Below are 12,274 nucleotides of genomic sequence, written 5' to 3' on the forward strand. Positions count from 1 at the left end.
ATTAACCCCTTCCTGACATCCGACGGTATATCCCGTCCATGGGACCTGGGCCCCTATGCCCATGGACGGGATAGTACGTCAGGCGCGATCAGCGGCGCCCACGTGGTGAGCGCCGCTGATCGCGGCCGGGTGTCAGCTGATTATCACAGCTGACACCCGGCACAATGTGTCAGGGGTGGTCACGGACCGCCCCCGACACGTTAACCCCTTGCATACCGCGATCAAACATGATCGCGGTGTACCGGGAGTTAAAGGGAAGCATCGGCAGGGAGGGGGCTCCCTCCGTGCTTCCCTGAGCCCCCCACGGCAGCGCAATGTGCAGCGCTGCTGCGGGGGACTCCTTTCCTCCAGGCCCCCGAATCCAAGATGGCGACGGGGGCCTGAGGAAGCTGGCTTCCTCAGTGCCTGCAAAGCGCAGGCATGAGGAAGCCTTCTGCAGTGCCTGTGTCAGATCGCTGATCTGTCACAGTGATCTGTGATGTGACAGATCAGCGATCTGTCACAGGACAGTGATGTCCCACCTGGGACTATTTAATAAAGTAAAAAAAAAATAAAAAAAAGTGTAAAAATAATTAAAAAAAAATCGCCAAATAAATTAGAAAAAAAAAAAAAATATTCCCCCAATAAATCCATTTTTTGGAAATAATAAAAAAAAAAACCAATTAAAGTGCACATATTAGGTATCGCCGCATCCGTAACGACCCGCCCTATAAAACTGTCCCATTAGTTAACCCCTTTAGAGAACCCCTTAAAAAATAAAAATAAAAAACGAAGCAAAAATAATGATTTATTATCATACTGCCAAACAAAAAGTGTAATAACGCGCGATCAAAAAGACACATATAAATATCCATGGTACCACTGAAAACGTCATCTTGTCCCGCAAAAAACGAGCCGCCACACAGCATCATCAGCGAAAAAATAAAAAAGTTATAGCTCGCAGAATAAAGCGATGCAAAAATAATTATTTTTTATATAAAATAGTTTTCATTGCATAAAACCGACAAAAACATAAAAAAACGACCTAAATGAGGTATCGCTGTAACCGTACTGACCCGAAGAATAAAACCGCTTTATCAATTTTACCGCACGCGGAACGGTGTAAACGCACCCCCCCAAAAGAAATTCATGAAACGCTGGTTTTTCTTCATTCTGCGTCCCAAAAATCGGAATAAAAAGCGATCAAAAAATTTCACGTGCCCGAAAATGGTACCAATAAAAACGTCAACTCGTACCGCAAAAAATACGGAAAAATTATAGCTCTCAATATGTGGTGATGCAAAAACTATTTTTACAATAAAAAGCGCCTTTTAGCGTGCGACAGCTGCCAAAAATAAAAACCGCCATAAATAGTAAATCAAACCCCCCGTTATCACCCCCTTAGTTAGGGAAAAATAATAAAATAAAAAAAATGTATTTATTTCCATTTTTCCATTAGGGTTAGGGCTAGGGTTAGGGCTAGGGGTGTGTTGGGGTAGGGTTAGGCTAGGGTTAGGGTAGGGTTAGGGTTAGGGCTAGGGTTAGGGTTAGGGTTAGGGCTAGGGTTAGGGCTAGGGTTAGGGCTAGGGGCATGTTGGGGTTCGGGTTGGAGTTAGAATTGGGGGTTTCCACTGTTTGGGCACATCAGGGGCTCTCCAAATGCAACATGGCGTCTGATCTCAATTCCAGCCAATTCTGAGTTGAAAAAGTCAAATGGTGCTCCTTCCCTTCCAAGCTCTGCCATGCGCCCAAACAGTGTTTTACCCCCACATGTAGGGTATCAGCCTACTCAGGACAAATTGCAAAACAATTTTTGGGGTCCAATTTCTCCTGTTACTCTTAGGAAAATAAAAAATTGGGGGCAAAATATCATTTTTGTGGAAAAAAAATGATTTTTTTATTTTCACGTCCGAGTGTTATAAACTTCTGTGAAGCACTTGGGGGTTAAAAGTGCTCACCACACATCTAGATAAGTTCCGTGGGGGGTCTAGTGTCCAAAATGGGGTCACTTGTGGGGAGTTTCAATAGTTTAGGTACATCAGGGGCTCTCCAAACGCACATGACACCCGCAGACCATTCCATCAAAGTCTGCATTCCAAAACGTCACTACTTCCCTTCCGAGCCCCGACGTGTGCCCATACAGTAGTTTTCTCCCACATATGGGGTATCAGCATACTCAGGACAAATTGGACAACAACTTTTAAGGTCCAATTTCTCCTGGTACCCTTGGGAAAATAAAAAAATGGTGACTAAAAGATCATGTTTGTGGAAAAAATACGAATTTTTTATTTTCACGCCCGGGCGTTATAAACTTCTGTGAAGCACTGGGGGGTTCAAAGTGCTCACCACACATCTAGATAAGTTCCTTGGGGGGTCTAGTTTCTAAAATGGTGTCATTTGTGGGGGGTTTCCACTGTTTAGGTACATTAGGGGCTCTCCAAAGGCAACATGACACCCGCAGACCATTCCATCAAAGTCTGCATTCCAAAACGTCACTACTTCCCTTCCGAGCCCCGACGTGTGCCCATACAGTAGTTTTCTCCCACATATGGGGTATCAGCATACTCAGGACAAATTGGACAACAACTTTTAAGGTCCAATTTCTCCTGGTACCCTTGGGAAAATAAAAAAATGGTGACTAAAAGATCATGTTTGTGGAAAAAATACAAATTTTTTATTTTCACGCCTGGGCGTTATAAACTTCTGTGAAGCACTGGGGGTTCAAAGTGCTCACCACACATCTAGATAAGTTCCTTGGGGGGTCTAGTTTACAATATGGTGTCATTTGTGGGGGGTTTCCACTGTTTAGGTACATTAGGGGCTCTCCAAAGGCAACATGACACCCGCAGACCATTCCATCAAAGTCTGCATTCCAAAACGTCACTACTTCCCTTCCGAGCCCCGACGTGTGCCCATACAGTAGTTTTCTCCCACATATGGGGTATCAGCATACTCAGGACAAATTGGACAACAACTTTTGGGGTCCAATTTCTCCTGGTACCCTTGGGAAAATAAAAAAATGGTGACTAAAAGATCATGTTTGTGGAAAAAATACGAATTTTTTATTTTCACGCCCGGGCGTTATAAACTTCTGTGAAGCACTGGGGGGGTCAAAGTGCTCACCACACTTCTAGATAAGTTCCTTAGGGGGTCTAGTTTCCAAAATGGTGTCATTTGTGGGGGGTTTCCACTGTTTTGGTACATCGGGAGTTTTCCAAACGCGACATGGTGTCCGATCTCAATTCCAGCCAAAAACGTCAAATGGCGCTGCTTCCCTTCCGAGCTCTGCCATGCGCCCAAATAGTGGTTTACCCCCACATGTGGGGTATCAGCGTACTCAGGACAAATTGCACAATAACTTTTAGGGTCCTGTTACCCTTGGAAAAATAAGAATTGAGGGTGAAAAGATCATTTTTGTGGAAAAAATATGATTTTTTAATTGTATGGCTTTATGTTATAAACTTCTGTGAAGCCCATGGGGGTTCAAAGTTCTCACCACACATCTAGATAAGTTCCTTAGGGGGTCTAGTTTCCAAAATGGTGTCATTTGTAGGGGGTTTCCACTGTTTTGGTACATCAGGGGTTTTCCAAACGCGACATGGTGTCCGATCTCAATTCCAGCCAAAAACGTCAAATGGCGCTGCTTCCCTTCCGAGCTCTGCCATGCGCCCAAATAGTGGTTTACCCCCACATGTGGGGTATCAGCGTACTCAGGACAAATTGCACAATAACTTTTAGGGTCCTGTTACCCTTGGGAAAATAAAAATTGGGGTGAAAAGGTCATTTTTGTGGAAAAAATATGATTTTTTAATTGTACCGCTGTACGTTATAAACTTTTGTAAAGCCCTTGTGGGTTCAAAGTTCTCACCACATATCTAGATAAGTTCCTTGGGGGGTTTAGTTTCCAAAATGGGGTCACTTGTAGGGGGTTTCCACTGTTTAGGTACATCAGGGACTCTCCAAACGTGACATGGTGTCCAATCTGAATTCCAGCCAATTTTGCATTGAAAAAGTCAAACGGCGCTCCTTCCATTCTGAGCTCTGCCTTGCGCCGAAACAGTCGTTCCCCCCCACATATCAGGTATCTGCGTACTCAGGACAAATTGCACAATAACTTTTGCAGTCCAATTTCTCCTGTTACCCTTGGTAAAATAAAAAAAATTGAACCTGAATTATTTTTTTTATGAAAAAAAGTTAGATGTTCATTTTTTTTTAAATATTTAAAAAAATTCCTGTGACGCACCTAAAGGGTTAATAAACTTCTTGAATGTGGTTTTGAGCACCTTAAGGGGTGCAGTTTTTAGAATGGTGTCACTTTTGGGTATTTTCTATCATATAGACCCCTCAAAGTGGCTTCAAATGTGATGTGGTCCTAAAAATAAAATGGTGTTGTAAAAATGAGAAATCGCTGGTCAACTTTTAACCCTTATAACTTCCTAACAAAAAAAAATTTTGGTTCCAAAATTGTGCTGATGTAAGGCTAGTTTCACACTTGCTTTTTTTTGCAGCGCGTTTTTCCCGCAAAAAAACGCATTAAAAAAACGCATACAAATGCATACAAACGCTGCGTTTTTTTCCAGCATTTTAATGCGCATGCAGGAAAAAAACGCAGCGTTTTTGCGCGTTTGTATGCGTTTTTTGTGCGTTTGCGTTTTTTTACAGATTTTGGAAAAACCCCACAAAAAAGAAAATACAACCATTCAACAACACACAAGACCAATGGGACTTCATTGTGGGTGTGGTATGTTAATATATATAGACCTTGTCTACAGTATTCTTCACATTTGCTTGATTCTTCTCGTAACCATGGATCTGCGCTGGAAGAGTTTTCACTTCAACTTGGATTTGGACATCGCGATGGCTCAGGCGTATGCAGTTGCTTGCCATGAACAAAGGAAGAGAGAGAGGCAGCGAAGACGGCGGCGTATGTGGATACATCCGATTGTTGAACTCCGGGAGAGCCGTGGGGCATACCACACCCTCTACAGCGAGCTACGTGCAAACCCGGAGAAATTTAATGATTATATCCGGATGTCCCACGAAAGTTTCATGGATTTGCTTGCTCGTGTCCAACAATCCATCCGGAGACAGGACACACAGCTCCGTCGTGCGATTCCTCCTGAGGAACGGCTACTGGTGACATTACGGTATGTTTTAAAAACAAAGGGGTGTGGTCTGATGTTTTTTTATGGAAATTTAGTATTCAAAACCTTGGGTAATTAGTTTTCGTGAATGTACTAATATCTTATTTTATAGTTTTTAAAAATAATATACATAAATATTAATTTTACTTCTTTGTCTGTTCACAGATTCCTGGCGACTGGAGAAACCCTATCCTCACTACACTTCCAGTACCGTATTGGAATCTCTACCTTGTCTGGAATTGTTGCTGACACCTGCCGGGCTCTCTGGAATGTTCTTTGCCCAGAATTTATGCCCCTGCCCACCGCTGAAAAGTGGATGGAAATTGCTGACAAATTCTGGACAGTATGCAATTTTCCCAACTGTTTGGGAGCTGTTGATGGGAAACACATACGGATCATCAAACCCCAAAGAACGGGATCTGAGTACTATAATTACAAAAAGTACTTTTCAATAGTACTCATTGCAATTGCGGATGCCGGATGTATGTTTGTAGCAGTGGACATTGGAGCATTTGGCCGTGGTAATGACTCGCAGGCTTTTAAAAACTCAGACATGGGCCGGAGGTTGTATGGCAACCAATTTAATTTCCCTATGCCACGGCCTCTTCCTCACACCGAAGCTCCGCCACTGCCCTTTGTAATGGTTGGCGATGAGGCTTTTCAAATGTGCGGAAACTTACTGAAACCCTACTCCAGCCGGGACTTGGACCACACCAAAAAAATATTTAATTACAGGCTGACCAGGGCCAGAAGAACTGTCGAGTGTGCTTTTGGGATTCTTGTTTCCAGATGGCGAATTCTGGGCACGGCCATTAATCTTAAACTTGAAACAGTCGATGAGGTGGTGAAGGCCTGTGTGGTTCTACATAACTTTGTGATGGCTAAAGAGCACCCGACCTTTGAACTGGACGATGATGCTCCTAACCCATTGCCTGAATTCACTCAGCACACTCTCAGGTCATCCGTTGAAGTTGGCCAAATGAGGGACAAATTTGCGGCCTACTTTATTTCTGATGTAGGACGGGTGCACTGGCAAGATGAAATGGTGTAATGTTGTAGTTTATGGTAATAAAAATCCTTATTTGATACCATTACTGAGTGCACTATATTTTTTAAACTCCAATTAATTAAAAAACTTCCCATGTATAACTGAATTTTTTTATGTTCACACACCTGGGCAGGTAAATACACATATGAGTTAAAATTCAGCATTGCTAGTCTGCGTGAAATATATTGGAATGAGCAAAGCTGCAGGCCATGAATCATGAAACAATTTTTTTTTCAATCGAAAATTGTGCAACTAGTTTAAAACAAAGTATGTGATTTTCTCAAAACACAACCCTCAAAACCCAACCCAAATGAAAGTCCATGGGGAATACAAGTAAGTTACACTAGGCCTTGGAATGACTATACTAGGCCGTGGTATTTCAAATATGAGTATATTAGGCCTTGTGCCTACTAGTATATTCATATGTGAAATACCACGGCCTAGTATAGTCATAACAAGGCCACAAGGCCTACTCGATTTTGGCAAACTAGTATCTTGTTTCACAAAACTTGACAAGTTTCAACAGTTTGGTAAAACTAGAGTTATTACACTAGGCCTTGTAATGACTATACTAGGCCGTGGTATTTCAAATATGAGTATAGTAGGCCTTGGGGCTAGTAGTATAGTAATATGTGAAATACCACGGCCTAGTATAGTCATACCAAGGCCTACTGTAATAACTCGATTTTTAACAACTAGCATCTTGTTTCACAAAAAACAAACTGGTGAAACTAGAAAGAAACTTATTTTTTAGACAAGTTTCAACAGTTTGTTTTTCATGAAACCAGATTCTATTTGGTAAAAATAGAGTTATTACACTAGGCCTTGGAATGACTATACTAGGCCGTGGTATTTCAAATATGAGTATAGTAGGCCTTGGTGCTAGTAGTATAGTAATATGTGAAATACCACGGCCTAGTATAGTCATACCAAGGCCTACTGTAATAACTCGATTTTAAACAACTAGCATCTTTTTTCACAAAAAACAAACTGGTGAAACTAGAAATAAACTTATTTTTTAGACAAGTTTCAACAGTTTGTTTTTCATGAAACCAGATTATATTTGGTAAAACTAGAGTTATTACACTAGGCCTTGTAATGACTATACTAGGCCGTGGTATTTCAAATATGAGTATAGTAGGCCTTAGTAGTATAGTAATATGTGAAATACCACGGCCTAGTATAGTCATACCAAGGCCTACTGTAATAACTCGATTTTTAACAACTAGCATCTTGTTTCACAAAAAACAAACTGGTGAAACTAGAAAGAAACTTATTTTTTAGACAAGTTTCAACAGTTTGTTTTTCATGAAACCAGATTCTATTTGGTAAAAATAGAGTTATTACACTAGGCCTTGGAATGACTATACTAGTCCATGTTATTTCACATATGACTATACTAGCCCTTGGGTTTGTTTTTAACATGTATTTACCCATCAGTGTGTGTGAGCGGCGCAAACAACATTAATGAAACTTATTAATGGTGAACCACAAATGTAAATTTATTTTTTATCACAAAAATAAAACTAAAAATTATTTTTTACGGCGTTTGGGGGCAGATGGTTTCAATTTGGGGGTGTGCAGGGAATATGCAACACTTGCAGTTGAAGACGGTGTTTGAGGGGAAGGGGCAACAAAACTTGTGGGGGAAGGTAGTCCAGTTAAGGGAATTAAAGTAGGAACACTTGTAGGAGAGGAAATCTGTTCAGGTACATTAGTTGTAATGGCATGTCGCCGTAGGCTTGTGTGCCTGGACCGACTTTGGCCCAATGCCCGCCTTGATTGATTTCGCCTAGAACTAGGGGCAAATATGGAATGCAGGTCCCCCGTCTGCTGGTATGGCTGCTGCTGCTGAGGTGGCGGCTGCTGCTGAGGTGGCGGCTGCTGCTGAGGTGGCTGCTGCTGCTGAGGTGGCGGCTGCTGCTGAGGTGGCTGCTGCTGCTGAGGTTGCGGCTGCTGCTGAGGTGGCTGCTGCTGCTGAGGTGGTTGCTGCTGCTGCTGAGGTGGCGGCTGCTGCTGAGGTGGCTGCTGCTGAGGTGGCTGCTGCTGCTGCTGAGGTGGCTGCTGCTGCTCTTCGTTGTCAGTGCTCGTCCTTGCAGGAGGACTGGTGGCGGCAGTGATGGTCCAGGTTTGCAGAGTGGTGGTGGCAGGGCTACTACATGTTGTTGTAGCGGCAGGGCTGTTCCATGTTTGCCTAGTGGTGGCTGAGCTCCACGCATGCATGGGATTGGCGGTGGTGCTCCAGACAGGAGCAGCGCTTGCCATGGTGGTGTCGGTGAAGTGACCAGCTGCACTCAGACTTGTGGTGGTGTAACGGTGGGTGTCCTGGCTTTGAAGAGAGGTGTCCGTGCAGTGGTATGCAGCACAAGTCGGTAGTGAGGTGAAGCGAGTCAATGGTGGCACAGGTGGAAAGGACACCACTGACTGCTGACCGTACCGATTATGCTGCATAGCCTGCAAGAAAGCATTGTTGCAGGCCTGCAGCACATTCAGCTGTTGATCAGGACTAAGGTGTTCCGCCATGCCCTTTTCAATCTTACTAAAAAAATGGTGTGCTGGTCTGTTGAGGTCGGCCTCCAGACGGTCAAGGCGCTGTTCTACAGAATTGAAGCGGTGTTCAAAGTGGTTAAAACCACGTTCCATCAGTGCAAAACCGCTTTCAACTCTGTCGGACAGTGACTTGAGGCTGGAATTAAATGTCTCGCTCAAATGCATAAACTCGGGCAAGACATTCCTGTCCAAGGCCCTCTGCCGCTGGCGGGTAGTGCCCGCATAACCAGTGGCAGAGACCTGGGACAGGGGAACACCTGATGGCCCAGCTTCCTGGTCACCAGCTGTGTGTGTGTGGGACCTGCAAGGTGCTTCCTGGCTGTCGGATGGCTGGGACGGGTCAGAGGACGTCCGAGGAAGGACCGCTCCAGGGCCAGGTTGCAGGGTGCTGCTCCAGGTGCTGTGGAAGAAAGGAAAATCATTACTACCATGCCTTTACAAGAAGCATCAGCTGTGGATTAGAAAAACACAGATTAATAAAAATAAAAACCCAAAATGTATAATACTTATGATCTTGTGGCAAGGACCGGTCTTAGGAACTGCAACGCGTGATAGTGACGGTATCTAGTTCTGGTCCTTGACGCAGATCCACTGCGAACCTGGCCCTCAGCACGAACATCACTGTTGAAGCGGTCCTTGATCGAACGCCAACGTGTTCGGACTTTGTCCACTGTTGATAAAAAAAAAAAACAGTGCCGTCAAGGACAACAGTCACTGCGGCACAATGTAGCAATACAATACTCAAAGCAGTCACTGTAGACCCCGACGACACTGTTGGGTTTCCTGCTAGAATACGCCTAGCACGAAACCCAACAGTGCCGTCAAGGACAACAGTCACTGCGGCACAATGTAGCAATACAATACTCAAAGCAGTCACTGTAGACCCCGATGACACTGTTGGGTTTCCTGCTAGAATACGCCTAGCACGAAACCCAACAGTGCCGTCAAGGACAACAGTCACTGCGGCACAATGTAGCAATACAATACTCAAAGCAGTCACTGTAGACCCCGATGACACTGTTGGGTTTCCTGCTAGAATACGCCTAGCACGAAACCCAACAGTGCCGTCAAGGACAACAGTCACTGCGGCACAATGTAGCAATACAATACTCAAAGCAGTCACTGTAGACCCCGATGACACTGTTGGGTTTCCTGCTAGAATACGCCTAGCACGAAACCCAACAGTGCCATCAAGGACAACAGTCACTGCGGCACAATGTAGCAATACAATACTCAAAGCAGTCACTGTAGACCCCGATGACACTGTTGGGTTTCCTGCTAGAATACGCCTAGCACGAAACCCAACAGTGCCGTCAAGGACAACAGTCACTGCGGCACAATGTAGCAATACAATACTCAAAGCAGTCACTGTAGACCCCGATGACACTGTTGGGTTTCCTGCTAGAATACGCCTAGCACGAAACCCAACAGTGCCGTCAAGGACAACAGTCACTGCGGCACAATGTAGCAATACAATACTCAAAGCAGTCACTGTAGACCCCGATGACACTGTTGGGTTTCCTGCTAGAATACGCCTAGCACGAAACCCAACAGTGCCGTCAAGGACAACAGTCACTGCGGCACAATGTAGCAATACAATACTCAAAGCAGTCACTGTAGACCCCGATGACACTGTTGGGTTTCCTGCTAGAATACGCCTAGCACGAAACCCAACAGTGCCGTCAAGGACAACAGTCACTGCGTCACAATGTAGCAATACAACACTCAAAGCAGTCACTGTAGACCACGATGACACTGTTGGGTTTCCTGCTAGAATACGCCTAGCACGAAACCCAACAGTGCCGTCAAGGACAACAGTCACTGCGGCACAATACAGAGCAGGGAAATACTCACTAAACGCCTTTTTGGCGGATGCTGTGGCGCTGTCCCAGCCATCCATCAACGCTGCGGCCACCTCATTCCATAGCCGCCGGGTCACCACATTGTCCTTGTACAGCCGGTCACGGCTGTCCCACAACGGCGAACGCTCCTGGACCAGGCTGATGAGCTGCTCATTATCCAGGTAGACGTCTTCATCCCGTTGTGGAACCTAGACAAAACACATTCATTAGAATAATCAAATTTAAATTGACTAAAAAGTTACAAAAAAAGAAACAAAAAAAAGAGTAAAAATAGAAGATAAAAAAAAAATAAAGAACATTACAAATCATTTGATACTTACATTCCGTATCACCACCGGGACTTGGCTTCGCTGCTCCTGCTCTTCGCCCTCACTATTCCCGTCCACAGATGATGATGACGATGTCTGAAAGTTGAAAAAAACGTAAGAGATTTGGAGAAGCAGCAGATATACTTACCAGATGCACGAAAATAATCACCTCACGGTCTGCTTGCGCCAATTCCTGCCGCGATGGGGAATACTCAGATTCTGAAGACATACTGCATGTAAAAATAATAAAAATCATTAGTACATACATAATTTAAAAGGACAGGCATATAATGTAATATACTCACATTCTTCGCTGATATAATGGGTTCTTGGTTGAATGTCTGCTCTTCAATCTGTCTAGTGTAGTAGTGGCAGAGTTTTGGCAGGCACCTCCTTTATATAGACTTTTTTTTTTTGACTTTAGAAGATTCTAACTAGGATAAAAAGTGGACACCACCCAAAAAACGCAGCGCTAAAAAATCGCATACCTGCGCATGCCAGTGCGCACGTATGCGCATCCATAGGCTATAATGGCCATTTTTAGCGCAAAACGTGCGCATACGTGCGCATGCGATTTTTTCAAGGACCAAAAAATGCAACATGCAGCGTTTGGAAAATACCAACGCACACCCCAAAAAAACGCAGCGCATGAAAATCGCATACATGCGCTTACAAGCGCGCAGGTATGCGCACCCATGTTAAATATAGGGGAAAAATCGCATGCGCACGTATGCGTTTTTTTCCAGCGCTAAAAAACGCAAATGTGAAACCAGCCTAAAGTAAACATGTGGGAAATGTTATTTATCAAGTTTTTTGTGTGCCGTATCTCTGTGATTTAAGGGCATAAAAATTCAAAGTTGGAAAATTGCGAAATTTTCAAAATTTTCGCCAAATTTCCGTTTTTCTCACAAATAAACGCAAGTTATTTGAATGAAATTTTACCACTAACATGAAGTACAATATGTCTCGAGAAAACAATGTCAGAATCACCGGGATCCATGGAAGCGTTCCAGAGTTATGACCTCATAAAGGTACAGTGGTCAGAATTGTAAAAATTGGCCCGGTCATTAACGTGCAAACCACCCTTGGGGGTGAAGGGGTTAAAATGCAATAACGGGCGATCAAAAGAACATAGTTGCACAAAAGAATTTTTTTTCACCACTTAGATAAAAAAGAACATAGACATGTTTGGTGTCTATGAACTCGTAATGACCTGGAGAATCATAATGGCAGATTAGATTTAGCATCTAGTGAACCTACCAAAAAAGGCAACCAAAAAACAAGTGTGGAATTGCACTTTTTTGCTATTTCATCACACTTGGAATTTTTTTCCCGTTGTCAAGTGCATGACATGGTAAAACCAATGGTGTCGTTTAAAAGTAC

Source organism: Dendrobates tinctorius, unplaced genomic scaffold, assembly GCF_039654945.1.
Source record: "Dendrobates tinctorius isolate UK_male_01 unplaced genomic scaffold, ASM3965494v1 ptg000043l, whole genome shotgun sequence".
Taxonomy (NCBI): Eukaryota; Metazoa; Chordata; class Amphibia; order Anura; family Dendrobatidae; genus Dendrobates; species Dendrobates tinctorius.